Source organism: Bos taurus, chromosome 1, assembly GCF_002263795.3.
Source record: "Bos taurus isolate L1 Dominette 01449 registration number 42190680 breed Hereford chromosome 1, ARS-UCD2.0, whole genome shotgun sequence".
Taxonomy (NCBI): domain Eukaryota; kingdom Metazoa; phylum Chordata; class Mammalia; order Artiodactyla; family Bovidae; genus Bos; species Bos taurus.
Window position 1 is genome coordinate 49,932,237 of NC_037328.1, and position 15,195 is coordinate 49,947,431.

The 15,195-nt window shown below is 35.9% G+C and overlaps 1 protein-coding gene and 1 non-coding gene across 4 annotated transcripts in view; one reads left to right on the plus strand and one right to left on the minus strand.

The window, feature by feature from the left end:
* Window positions 1–15,195, plus strand: part of ALCAM (activated leukocyte cell adhesion molecule) — a 231,252-nt gene that overhangs the window by 1,435 nt on the left and 214,622 nt on the right.
* On the minus strand, window positions 13,567–13,638 carry TRNAW-CCA (transfer RNA tryptophan (anticodon CCA)). Its single transcript has one exon. It is a non-coding gene; the product is annotated as a tRNA-Trp (tRNA).

Consider the following 15,195-nt stretch of genomic DNA (forward strand, 5'->3'; position numbering starts at 1 on the left):
CCTCAGTTTTCAGTTCTGTGTTGAGACTCATAAGGAAAAAAAAAAAACCCCAACAACTAATATATCTCGTCTGGGAATCCCTTTCCTCGCCCTTAGGGACGTCCCCTGGCGCTGTCATCCTCGAGACCCGCTGGGTGGCTGACAGGAGTTGATCCTCACAGGGCGTTCCGCGTGCTCGCAGTCGCTTGCCAGAGCAGCAGGTTAATTTTCCCTTGACTTGAGGATTTGGGGGGACATTCTTTTCTCCCTTTGAAGTTTTGATCTGTAGCCCCTCCTAGACAGTTGAAGATAAAACTCCTACTTCCTGTTATTCCGGCTTCTGTTTGTCCTCTTGCTCCTTACTTTAGTTTTTATCAAAGGAAAACTCACTTGCTTTTCTCATCTTTTATTTCTGCACATACCTTTAGTTGTTGGCAAGCTCAGGTCAAAGCAGAGGTTTGAAAGCCTCTGGATGTCTCCCAGGAAAGGAGGGGAGAGTGAGGCTGGGGGTTAGAGCCTGAAGATCCCTGGTGTTGGTGAACTGCCACCGCTGTGTGTGTGTGGTGGTGGTACGCGGGAGGTGGGTGCCCTCCCCAGATCTGGTCTCTTTTAAAGTTACATTTCTAGTTGAGGTAATGAGCTCGCGTGCTGTTCTGAGGCAAGAGAGGTCTGTGACAGATCTCCGGCTCTGGGGCTGGGAGTGTGAAGCGAGAGTTGAACCGGATTGAAAGCTGGTGGGGTGGGGCGAGAACACCTGAGAAGGAGGAAGGGGAGACCCCCTTGGGTCAGGCACTGTACAGATCTCACTTTTTCCAGATCCCAGTGTCCGGTGTGGGAAGCAAGGGCACTCACTCAGGAGCCGAGGGGAGAGGAGGGAGCGTGAGGGTGCTGTAGTTTGTAAAATGCAAAGATCCACACGCCTACAGTTGGTTTTAACCCCCTGGCCACCTTAAGAGTTTAAGTCTCACCTACATCCTCCACCCCCAGACCACACGCATACGCCCAGTTTCCTTTTCAGTGCTGAATTTATTTTCAGTTGGGCCACCTCGGAGGACAGGTTTTTCCGCACTTGTAACTGCTAAAAAGGGAGAGGTTCCTCTTTCGGATCTTGGGGCGACTGTTTTGGCGCAGCAAGCTCGCGTTTCTCTCCGGCACCCAACTGCATGCTTCCAGCCAGCCCGGGAGGGCTCCCTTACCGCTGCCGACCCGCGACTGATCTGCGGGTCGGAAGGCTCGGACCCTCAGATCGGCGCTTTCCTTGAATTTACCCGGCTGACGTATGCTCCAGATTCTCCGTACGGCATGTGTGTTTTCAAAGAAAGGATTATGACACTAAAACCGCCATGTCCAGACTCTGGACGCAAGTCTTGGACTGCAAGTGCGCCTTCTTCGGATCCCTCAGAACAGCCGAGCCCGGTGGGGATGCAGTGCCAATAGCTGGCTTATTCAAAGGCACTAACTGACTGCCCCGCGTGCAGCCCTTCATTTCCGGAGCCCTTTTGACAGTGTGTTTAGACCTAGAGTTTGTGAAACTGCCCCTGCAGGTCTTTCCGTCTATAGTCACTATATAGCATTGAAATCAATATATTGTAGGCATGGTATGTAGTCTATTTTGAAGGGAGAAGGAGAATTATCTATGAACCACGGAAAATGAATTCGGCGATAAAGGCGATGAAGTATGTGCTCAGCATCTGAGGGAGCAAGAATCTCATTATTCTCGTAGAAAGAGCGTCAGCCTGTGGTGACATTTTGTATTGCTTTTAAAAAGGCTTTCCTTGGTTATTTACAGGAAGGTGGGGTCCTGTAATTATCTATTTCTTCTCTTGGGTCATCTGTGTGCACTCCTCTCTGCAATGTTTCTGAATTGCTCACTGACATAAGGTTCATTCCAAAGCATAAGCACCCTTGAAGGTCCCCCCCCCTTCCCCCAGTGAAATATTATGTTCGGAATACATCTGTTTATCTCAACAGGCCTTGGGAAAAACATCAAATAATGTCCTTCAGACTACCTGATTTGGGACTATTAAAATTTATAATTTCAAAACTGCAAACTGCTTAGAAGCCAGTAATATTGCTGTTTCCTTGACGATTTAATACAATAGCAATTCATAATTTAATGGGTCACTGTTTAAAGTAAACTGCTTTCCTAGGTTTGTTTCAGGACATTTACCTTCAGGCACTTGAGCAAGTCATTTCACCATCTTGGGCTTCAGTATCCGCATATATAAGGAAAAGGGTGGACTGAGACTCTGCTGAGAGCTCTGACAGCTCAAAATTCTGTTTCTAATGACCTAAGGTAAAAAGCCCATTTAGGCAAGGCAGAGTCATTTTCCAATTGTATTTTTCTAATGCTTTCAGACAGCCTGGACAGACACAATTCCTATAAATTTGATTACTAGAAAAATGTGAGTGGCTCCCAATTGCTAGTTTTCCATCTTTTTTCCTTCTTTTTAAACTCATATCTTGTGCTTACTCCTCTGGGCCTGAATCAGACTATTAAAAAATGTATAATAGAATTAGTCTCCCATTCTCCTGGTAAAAGGGATCCCAACAGTCAGAAAAGGCTTTAGGTCGTAAAAAAAAAAAAAAAAAACAGATACAGAAAAACTCTTTACTGCAGCCCATCCCTTCTGGAAGACTGGCTGTATTTAAACTTCATATATAGTTCCTAGAATAAAATGTAAGTCATGGTTTATGCTAAAATGTTCAAAGTCTTATATGTACATATTAAAAATGCTCCTAAACAAACTTGATTTGCTTCATAGTTGTGTGTACAATATAGAAGTAAATAGAATATAATAAGGCTTTTGTGTCATTTTGAAATCTGTAGAAATCCAAAATATTTTTATGACTAGATTCTAAACTTTTTCTGACTTTTTAGAAAATCTAAACTAGCTTGTCTTTAAAAATAGAAATTTAGAAGAAATGCTTCTCTATTGTTGACTTATTAAAAAGAAAAAAAATCAACAAAAACCTACTTTAAGACTCCTAAAAGTTAACAAAAAATTCTTTATATTGGTATTAGTACTCATGTGTTCAGTTTGTAGCTATGCTGCATAAGAATTTTGTAACCTTGGGGAAGTTATTTTTCTACTCCTTTTTTATTTCCCATCTGTAAAATTATCTCCTTGTGTAGTGCATCATTCTGATTTTGGTGAGATTAGTAACTCCCTTGCTCAGCATTTTGAATTTTTCAAGTAAAACATGCTATATTAAGACTTTTATTATATCCTTAATAGAGTAACACTTTTAAATATATTCCACTTATCACTTGGAACTTTTTATTAAAAGCAGGCAAAAATGTTTTCTTTTTTTCCCCTTTTCACCCTCAAGTTTTCATGACACTAAATACAGGCCTTTGTAAAACCAAGCACTAAGTTGTCAGCATTACTTAGTGTAAGATGGCAGCTTTTTGTCATATAGTATTTTAAATGCTTTATAATCACCCTATTATATATTCCCAAACACACCTCTTTTTGTTCTAGTCATCTGTTTCACATAAAACGTCATCAAAGAGTTCTAGCTCTCTGGAACAATTCTCTCAAGTAGACACATGCAATGTGTATCCCAAATATACAGGAGAGCAACATAGTTGCAGCTATGATAAAAGAGTAACTCTGTGCCTGTGTGTATACACAGAAACTTTAATTTCCCTCAAAGTGTAATTTGTTAGGTTTTCATAAAGGCCCATTTTATTTCTCACACATGATTTTATATAGCATATTAAGAATTCAGCTAACTTATTGGAATACTAAAGAAAATTTTCTTGGGAGTGGTAAGTGATGAATTAATGTTTATTTGATTATTACTTTTGGATATCAGCTCCTTTTTATTTTCGATACAGATTGAAAAAGACCAGAAAAATGTCCATTTTTATTTCTCATTACTTTTTTATTTGGGCAGAAGTTTCCTTTTCCTGTGGAGAACAAAGCCAAGACTAAAATATATCTAAAAAAAGGATATTATTGGCTTTTGATAAGGTTAAATCTTACGGTTATTACAAGTATCCCTATAGTGTACAAAATATGATCATATATTTGTAGTTACTGATATTTTCATCCAGCTAATTTCTCTGTTTAGATAACAAAATTTATGTTCTCTCCCCCAACCGTATTAGACAGAATACCATATATATTTCAGCTAGGCCTAGTTCCAAATGTGCTGTAGTATTCAGTAATTGTTTTATGGTAACCTATTATCAGATCCCATTATTGTAGTGTATGTTCCAAGAATGAAATTAGCTTTTAGTGCTTCCTCTTTTATTTATCCAGTCAGTTCCCAATTATCCATTCTATTCAAGGGGCAATCAGAGTTGTGCAAAATCCAAAAATTTCTAATCAAAGGATTACGTAATTCAACTTTGAGTTGAGGTACTTCAATGAACACGACTATGACTGAACCTCTAAGAATTCATAGTATTGCAATACAATGAAATGAAATTGTGGGAGAAAAGTCTAATCAGATATTAGATAGCTGTCCAGTTCCTCTGGCTTGCTTCCCTGCCTTTTTACTCCCTAAAACTCTGTTCTGTCACTCCATGACCCATACATCATGGTAGATCCAAGACACTCCTGAATTATGCCTGGTTTATTCAATTATTAATGGTACCCTTTCACTCTCACAAGTGCAGTTTGGATGGCAAATTATATGGTCACAATAATTATTAATGACTTGATTGTCTATGTGTCTGTCTTAGAATACTTAAGTTAGAATACTACAGTTAAGGCATTCCTCATCCTGACACACTGCTTATTTCTAACCTTTTTAAGTATCAGCTAAGTGAAGTATCAATAAGGGGTTATATGTTTCTTTAATGTCAAGTTTGACAGAGATATAAGGTTATGGCTAGAACCCCAGAATATTGTAGTATGTGTGAAACATTAAGGATTCCATGGACTGGAGTGGAAATCAAATCGACCTGAGATGCCAAGAGAGTAGTGGTATTTGAAATTCACCTGAAAGCTATACTTAGCTGTGGAGTTATCTAGAGAAGGCCTATTTCAATTTGATTCTGAAATCCTTTCTTAGCCAGCTGCACAATTCTCATTCTGTTCTTCTGTAAAGTTTCTCAGTAGCTCCATTGTCAATTTAGATCTAAAAATAAATTACCAAGGATATCTATACAATTATAGGAAGGTATCAAGTCTTTTTGTATATGTGAGCTACAGTTGTGAGCTATCAGTTAGATATGGTATATATGTGAGCTATCAGTTAGATATGGTGACCTGACTTGCAACAGCCAACAACATGACCATGACAGTCGGTGTCAAGACTGACTGTTCCTGATTGGTCACTCACTGGTTGTTTGGTTCATCTGTCTCTGAGGGTCTCAGATATTCCGAAAACTCCAAAAGGAAATGGAGGTAGGAAACGTGAGAAGGTATTATCTAAGCACACAGTTAAAGGGTGCCATAGATTTGTCCTTATTAATACGATAGATTGAAGGGAGAGGGCATTGGACACTGTGGCTAAAACTCTTATCAGCATATTCTTAAGTACTTTCCCTAATAGTTGAGAGGTTTCTGGGTATAAAATTTACCTAGCTCCAAATCAAGCAAAAAACAAAAATAAGTCTTGCTACTCTTATTAAAATTTTGAACCACAATGTGTCAGTTAACTATGCCACATAATAAAGTATTCCAAAATATAATGGTTTGAAACAGCAACTGTCTTATGTAGTTAATTATTTTTCTGTTTGGCAATTTAGACTAGATATTTGGGTGCTCTTATGGTTTTAGTTCCATATCATTCTATTGTAGTCTGCTGTGGGTCAGCCTATGTAGCTTTGTGTTTGGGATTTAACTGGTTGTTGTTCAGGAAAAATTGATTATTTTCCATAGTCTTTCATTTTCTGATTAGCTTCCATAGGCTAGTTCTCTTGATGGAAGCTGGATTCCGAGAGAAGGCAGAAGTGTGCAAGTCTTCTGGAAAACCATTCTGCCGCATTGTTTGTAAAGACAAATTTCAATCCCAGCTCAAATTCAAGGATGGGGAAATCATCTCCATTTATTGAATGGAAGGAGCCAAAAATCACTTTGCTAAAGGGGTTGATAAAGACCAGGAGAGAGGGTTAGTATTATTTTTGCAATCAGTCTGCCTCTCACAATAGTAGTGACGGGTGTGGCAGTAGCAGGGATCCTTCCTACAGATCCTTAACTCCATATCCACAGTTTACACCCTTCTTTTCCAGATTATTAGGCACAAAATATTATAGGGGCTCATATATTGTAGAGCAGTGTCCAATAAGAATACTGTTGCCCACTGTTCAAACTTAATTTTCCCCTGGAATAAAATTATGGCAAGTTTAATCTGTGTATGTATGTGTGTATGTATATGTGGAGAGAGAGACTGAAGGGTTAAAGGCATGCAATTCATGATCAGAAGCTAAAATGTGATAGAAGAGAGGTTACTGGGAAACTGAGAAGGTGTCTTAGACTTCTGTCTTGTTCAGTTCTTCTATTTGACAGCTAAGATAGAGGAACATACAGGTAAAGAGAAGTAAAATTCAAAAGAAACTTAATCACCATTTTTGGGACAACAGTGGTTTTAGTTTGATGTATGTTTAGACCCATAGGTTCAAGGTTTTAGAGCTATGAAGAACCTTAAAAGTACTCAGCTACTTGCTTAAGATCATATAACCAAGCCAAAATTAATTAAAACTCTTGTCAGTTAACCATTCAACATATATAATAGCATTCAAATTATGTTCAGTATGTGCAAAGCATTGAGCTTGGTGCTGGAGATACAGTAATAAACTAGCTACTAAATAGCCAAGTCTTTCATGTCAAGAAATTATGTTCTCTCTGGAAAACAGACATAAGTCAACTAATTATATAATTATTGGATAGAACTTTTGCTAAGTACTACGAGGATGCATAAAGAACATTTTACATCAGTGTGGCCAAATTTGGTCTGGAGGTTAGGAAAACAAATCAGAAAGGTTCTTTCAAGAAGTGATATCTAAAGTTGAGAGATAATTAAGCAGAAGATATGAACTGAAGGAATGAGATGAGTGAATACACTAAGGAGAAGGAATATGGTTCTCACTCCTGGAGGTAACCAGGAATTTCTTGACGTTGTTCAAATTCTTTTTTGTAATTTCCCTAATTTACTTACCAGTTGTGGGGTTCAGCAGAGGATCTCTTTGATTTTTTTCAAATTCTTGTATACTAACACATATTTGCATGTATACTTTCTCCACTTTAAAAATACCTAGGGGGAACATACTCTACATACCATTTTGTACTTTTCCTTTTTCATTTAGAAGCACATTTTGGAGAATAAAAGAATATCTAATATCAGCACATCTCTACCTCATTTTTTCACATGGTATATTGGAGTTTATTGTGCATACCATAATTAACCATTTCCCCAGTTCTTGGAAATGTAGATTTTTTTCCTAATCTTTATTACAAACAGTGTGGTAGTGGACATTTTAATACTGGTTCTCCTTCATAAGATCAATTATGTTGGCAGGAGAATATCTTAGAAGTGAAATTGCTGAGTCAAAGAATATATGTATTTTACATTTAGAAAGAGATTCTGTTAATAATTACAGTTCAAAGAGTATATATTGAATTGTATACTTAAAAGTTGCTAAGAAAGTAGATCTTAAAAGTTTTCATCACAGAAAATAATTGTAACTATGTGTGGAGAAGATAGTTAACTAAACTTATTGTGCTGGATGGTTTTGCAATATATACATCTATGAAATCATTATGTTGTACACCTAAAACAAATATATGTCAATTATATTTCTATTTAAAAATGGAATATGTATCTTTGAGAAGTTTCCTCAGCAGCTCAGCAGTAAAGAATCTGCCTCCCAATGCAGGAGCCTCAGAAGACTTGGGTTTGATCCTGGGATTGGAAGAACCCCTGGAGGAGGACATGGCAACTCACTCCAGTATTCTTGTCTGGAGAATCCCATGGACAGAGGAGCCTAGAGGGCTGTGGTCCATAATGTCGTGAAGAGTCGGACATGACTTAGCACACAGAGGCATATCTTTAATCGCAACAAAGGTATATGCGGATGCACCTTACCCATACTTCTCTACTATTACTATAACTTTTAGAAAACCAGGATAATATGTTGATTCTTATTTATTTAGAGCTTGTGGGGAAAATGAGAATTATAGGAATAATTGGCACACATCTTTATGTAAGGGAAAATTATAGACAATTTAATGTCTAACTTGAATACACAGGAGTTGTTGTTCAGTCGCTAAGTTCTGTCCAACTCTTTTAACGACCCCATGAGATGAGCTTGCCAGGCTCCTCTGTCCATGGGGTTTCCCAGGCAAGAATCCCAAAGTGGGTTGCCATCTCCTTCTCCAGAAGATCTTCCCCACCCAGGGACTGAACCCGTGTCTCCTGCATTGGCAGGTTGATTCTTCGCCACTGAGCCACCTGGGAAGCCCCAGTATACAGGAGGGTGTGTGCATGCTCAGTCATGACCATGGAGCCACAAATGCAGGAAAGAAGTGCATTTATTATGAATTATTATCATTGCTATTTCCACATAAGATAGGTAACTTTTAGAACATAAATCATATAATCATGAGCCATATTTTTTTCCATTTTAGAAGATTCATACTCTATGGGATGAGATTAACTGAAGCAGTGGATTAAGAGGGAGCAAGATGTGAACCTTGAGTAGTTGATAATGCTTTTCATCACACAAGTGGTTTCCAAGTATTCATGTTAGTTCATTGTGGATGCAATATACATTTGTGGGTGGTCTCACTAACACCATTTTCTAAACTCTGTTTAATAGGTTTTACTAAACAGACCTCATTTTTAAGTAAATCATATTTTGAAAAATTCTTCCAAGTTTGTTTTAACAGGATTGTCAAAATTAGTTTTGAGCTGATAAAAATACCATCTTCCATAAGTTTATAAAAAATATCAGTGCTATTACATATGTTTCACCCTGTAATTTTTGGCCCAACTATGGAAATGAGTAAAGTATAATTTTATAATTACTTTTATGTGGAGAAACCATAAAATAGATACATGAAGTTTCCAACAAGTATATGCTGAAGATATATTTTTAAAAGGCAACAAATGCTCATAATGGACTTACTGTATGTACATACTGTAATTTTATAAATAAAGCAATTTCTGCCTAGCATTTACTTTTAAATATTCAAACTTGTGGCCTTCATTCCATAGGCATTTTCTCTACCTAGTGATAGGTATGACATTTTCTAAGAAAAATGTTTATGTTGGTCATAAGGCATAGGTTTTATATTTTTGCAGAGATAAACAAAATATGAATAATGAATAATGCTTTTGATATCAGATCTAAGAGAAAAATGTAATATATATTTGCATTTATCCTGTTGGATTAATCCTCTACGAAGCCCAACCCCAGTGTATCATAATCTAATTCTAAAATAGAAAATTTCCTTTAGGAATGACTGATTGGTATATGATAAAACAGCTTTTCTTATCATACTGGAATGGCAAATAAATATGTTTATTAAAACAAAACCTGCATCAACTCAGCTGTTTTTCTCTTTGCTGATAAGTATATCTTCTTTCTAAAATAAATGATTAAACAGTAAAAAGAGTAGAGTTTCCAGGTATGGTTTGGAGGTTATCATTTTCTAGAAATGATCCTCAATATTGAGCTAAAAAGGATTTGAATTACCTGAGTAGTGATTGTGTGTGTGTGTGTGTGTGTGTGTGTGTGTGTGTACACTGTGGCTATACCTCAGTGGTATTAAAAAATAATTGCTTAATTTTTGTAGACTGTCACTGCTTACAGATTTTACAGACTGTCAATACATAGAGTATATTCCATTGCACAAGAGCTCAAGAACTTGGGCTGTGGATCAGAACAATAGTTTGATTACTGTTTCTTGCCTTTAACTTCTTGTTTGTAAAACAAGGATTACGATACTATCAAGTTCATTTGATGTGAATATTCAAGAAAGTAATGAAGGCACAGTGCATGACTCAGTGCCTGGCACAAAGTGGACTCTCAACCAATAATAATCATTATGAATCACATTTTTCAGTATTCATAATATTATAATAAATGTCAGTTTATTTGTAACAGAAAAATATGTGAAATACCTCACTTTACTAGTTGGAAGATATATTTAGTTCCATTAAAGTACATTTTTGAGTTTCCATAACAAAATTGGAATTCATATTCTTATTAGGATATATCATAGTCCCAGTATCTGCCAAGTAGCTTTTCAGTTTTACGAACTCAAGGAAAACAAAAGAAAAACACAAATTGAAAATTGCAGCCTTAAAATGTAATTTCCTGCAAACAAAAATCGTTAAAGAAAAATAACACTTTGTAAAATTATAAAGACATAAGCAATTTATAATATTATTCTTAGAAATTGATATTGCATATGTGCTTCTATAATTTGAAAAGTATTAGAGCTTAAAAAGGGAAAAGTTTTACAGTATTATAATAGAGTTGTTTTGAAGACAAAATTATGATTTTAAATACAAGATGCATTTTCTCAACCATAATTCAATAGAGGGAGCTCCACTACTTTACTTTTATGAGTACTGTAGGATGCTTCTATTTATTATGATTTTCTGCTGACCTCTAATTTAATAATGAAATTATTAAAAATCTATAATTTTAATATTAATGATATTTTTGAAATTGAACAATATCTTCCTCTTATTAATGGAATTCAAAAAGTGCTTCTGCAAATAATATATGTTTTAAAACCCTAGTTCTTAGTTCTCTATATCCTTTGAATAATAAATCACTAGAGGAAATTAAAGTAGATATACTCTTGAGAAGCATACTTCAAATTAATACAGCAAAACATCAAAGGACAAGTTTATTTCCAGTGATAAAATAATGAATATTTTGATATTACTTTTGTGATATCTGTTAAATAAGACAGTTATATATTGGAATAGAAGAGGAAAAATAGCTGGTATTTTTCACACTCTGCCTAGATTTTTAACCAAGTGATCATAGATTTCTATGTGCAAATAGCCTATACTCATATCTTTTGCTCTTTTTTATTTTTCCAAATATCCCCTTGATTTAGATAGCTCCAACTATATTTTCAGTCTGAGTTGAACTCTGTCACTTGTGTGTGACCCTGACAATTCATTTACCTTTTCTGGGGTTCACTTTTGTCATGAAAGTATTGTCTCATATGATTTCTAAGGTCTTAAAAATTCTAAGATTCAAAATTATACGTTGATTTAGAAAAATTTATACAGGTTTGAATCGGTAGTAATCAATAACTTTTACTGGAGGCCCAATTAAGAAAAAAGGTTTTTAAATTATGATTCTTATTTACTTTTTATTCAAAACAGAAATTATGAGTTCTACAGAAAATTGCCTAATTCTATACATAGACCTCCTAATTTATTTTATTTTTTTCTTTCTTTATTTTATTTTAAATATAAATTATATATATATATATTTTATATATTTATATATATATTTATTTTAAATATAAATATAAATATAAAATTATTTTAATTGGAAGCTAATTACTTTACAATATTGTATTGGTTTTGCCATACATCAACATGAATCCACCAAGGGTAATTTATTTTAAAAATGCCATCAATTAAAGAAATGGCCCAGTACGTGTAAGAATTGCCAACAAAGAGACATCTTTTAAACATTTCATAAATTAAAGTTAGATATGTGCTTTCATGGCAGTGCTAGTAGGGAAACCTGGGATTGAGGCCTGTAACTTATTCATTATAGTTTTAAGCATTCTTTGAAGTAAGTGCTTGTTTAATTTAGCTTTCTTTCTGTTTAGATTAGAGTTTTGAGAGTGTGGCTTCTGGAGGCAAACTGAGTGGTTTTGAGATCTCATCTCAACTCTTCACCTTCTTAGCTGGGTGACACTGGGAAAATTGTTTAATCCCTCTTCTGTAATAATGCATGCAATAGGGGCAAGCTCATTCAGTAGTGTGGTTGTCAAATAATCTGCTCTCAGCCCATTGTTAATATTACTGAAATATTTAAATTCAGTTAATCTCCAACTTCCCCCAAATATGATTATAAACCCAACTTACTCCCACTAATATAACACATAAAACAGAGAGGTCTCAGGTTGTTCAAAATTATAAAATTGACACCTGTAGCTCCTCCCCAGTCCACCTTTTTTCTCTACTCAAGAAGTAGACTATGAATGACAGTGATGTCATGTTATTTATTAGTCATTAACTGAATTTATTCGTTATATGAAACAAGTCATTCACAAATGCCTAGACTTTATCCATTAATTATTAGTATTATATTCATTATGACACAATTCTTACCTGATAATGAAGCATAATTGCATTGTGATCTAAATTTAGAGGTAAAATTAAAGCTAAAATTGCAGACTGTAGTTCACAGTGTCTGAAAGCATACTGTTGTTTTAGGTCATTCTTGTAAGTTGGCAAGAGGTAATTTAAGAGTAAGAAAATGTGTATGTGCTTAAGACAGATTTATGTAGACCCTAGATTCAGAGTACAATAGAGTAGTGATCATAAGCAATTTTAAGGAAGTTAAAAAAAAATAGTCTGTTTTCCCAAACTTCAGTCTAGCACCCCTCCAATCTCTTCTATCTGCCATTAAAATGAAATTAAGATGTGAAAGAATCTTGTTACTGTTCTGCTTAAAATACTTCAGTGGCTCTCTGTTACTGTAAAGATAAAATACAAACTTATAAGTGTAACATTTTAGGTCCTTCATGCCTTTCTTGACACAGTCTTTCTTGGAAATCTGTGCTCCAGGCATACTTCTAAGTGTGCCATGACCTCCTTGACCCTGTGTTGTTATTCATGTCACTGTCTTATTCCAGATTTCTCTCTCTACCCTCCTCCATCACCATCTCTTTGCCTGAAAAATAACTGGCATCTCCATCCAGACACAATTTGGATGCCATCTTCTTCAGAAATTCTTCCCTGATTGCCCTAAAGTGTATGCTCTCTGTAGTTCTAAAGCTAATTTCCTCTATTGCCCAATGCCGGTTTACTCATTTCTCTCTACCTTAGAGGATTTTTCGGAGAAGGCAATGGCACCCCACTCCAGTACTCTTGCCTGGAAAATCCCATGGACGGAGGAGCCTGGTAGGCTGCAGTCCATGGGGTCGCTGAGGATCGGACACGACTGAGCGACTTCACTTTCACTTTTCACTTTCATGCCTTGGAGAAGGAAATGGCAACCCACTCCAGTGTTCTTGCCTGGAGAATCCCAGGGACGGGGGAGCCTGGTGGGTGTTCGACTGTGTCGAACAGAATCAGACATGACTGAAGTGACTTAGTAGTAGTAGTAGTAGTAGTAGTAGTAGTAGTAGTAGTTGTAGAAGAGGATTTTTATGTTCTGGAGGCAGGGGCTATGTCTTAATCTCTTTTCCTACTCAGAGTCTACTGATACACACCATATCCCCCATAAATATATGAAGATTGAATAAATACATTAAGTACAAATAGAAATCTTAATAAAGTGAAAGAAAGTGAAAGTGAAGTCGCTCAGTCGTGTCCGACTCTTTAGGACCGCTTGGACGGTAGCCTACCAGGCTCCTCCGTCCATGGGATTCTCCAGGCAAGATTACTGGAGTGGGTTTCCATTTCCTTCTCCAGGGGATCTTCCCAACCCAGGGATCGAACCCGGGTTTCCCGCATTGGAGGCAGACGCTTTAACCGCTGAGCCACCAGGGAAAAAAGCCCTTAATAAAGCCTATATATATATTTTATATATGAATATCTGTACGGGGACAATTTTTCAATGGTTTTTAGAAATTCAATTAGAGAACGGATAATGTCCTGAATTACGGTTCTTGAAAAGAAATATTTGCCATATTTTACCCAAGCTGCCGGCTTCCCTGGTGGCTAAGATGGTAAAGAATCTGCCTGCAATGCAGGATACCTGGATTCCATCCCTAGGTCAGGAAGACCCCCTAGAGAAGGGAATAGCTGCCAAATCCAGTACTTTTGCCTGGAGAATCCCATGGACAGAGGAGCCTGGTGGGCTATAATCCATGGGGTCACAAAGTGTCAGACACGATTGGGCAGCTGACTTTCACTTTTTCACCCAAGCTATGCAATGAAGTATACAAAGAAGTGGAGTAAAGTTGGTCTAATTTTACTTCCAGGTGTCAATCCAGGTTAACATAAAATAAAAACCTTAATAACTGTGTTCCTTTAGTGTTCATAGACATTGAACATTAAATGTAAGATCATCCAGAGAAATACAGAAGTGCATTTAAACTGATTTATTTTTGTTTTTAAGACTTAATTTTTCCTAGGAAAATTGTAGGAACACATCCTCAATAGGCAGTAAATGACTGGTAATAATTTTATTTCTCCTGTTTCGAATTCTTAAGTTAAAACTTTGGATCAGGGCATTTTCCTGATTATGGCAAAAACAGGATAGAAAAGATTTCATTAGAAGTTTATTAGTCACACAGGCAATATTGAATATATTTGTACCACAGAAGATATGTATGTATTGTGGGCCATGACTTGAAGGCTGTTAACGGTAAAATATCAGAGATAATTTGAAAAAAATCTAGTGTTACTTCTGCAGAAGTATTTTTTATTGAAGAATTTTTAAAATGTAGGCACAGATAGAGAAAAGTTCATGAAAAAAATGGATTTTGTTTTTACTGAAAAATAAACCTTGTGCACTTGAAACTTACATTTTTTCTCTGGGTAAAGTAATCTTAATCCTTATAAGATTTCTAGTTAAAGTCTTTTTTAAAACATAAGCCTTTATTTATTTTTTACTTTACCGTGACTCCTTCCCAGTTGTTTGGAATTTTAACTTTCCTATCATGGCTTTATTCTGTTATTCCCTATAGAATACCTTGTTAGTAAATTTTTACTTCTATGGTCTGATACTCAAGTCCTGAATCCCACAGACAAATTCTAATATTTTCTAGTATATTATAAAAGTACTTGTCCAGATAAACCAACACAAATGCAACACATTGTCATTAATATTTCCCACAGATTATATACCTGGTATGCTCCATGCACAGTAGTACCTTAGAAAAGAATGACCAATATATTTGTATAATCAATTTTAAGCCTAAAGATTATACTTTTTATTTTATATTTTCATTGGCATATAGTTGATTTAAAATATTGTGTTAGTTCCAGGGGTACAGCAAAGTGATTTAGTTATTCATATATCTATTCTTTTTCAGATTATTTTCTCATATAGGTTATTACAGAGTATTGAGTACAGTTGCCTATGCTATACAGTAGGTCCTT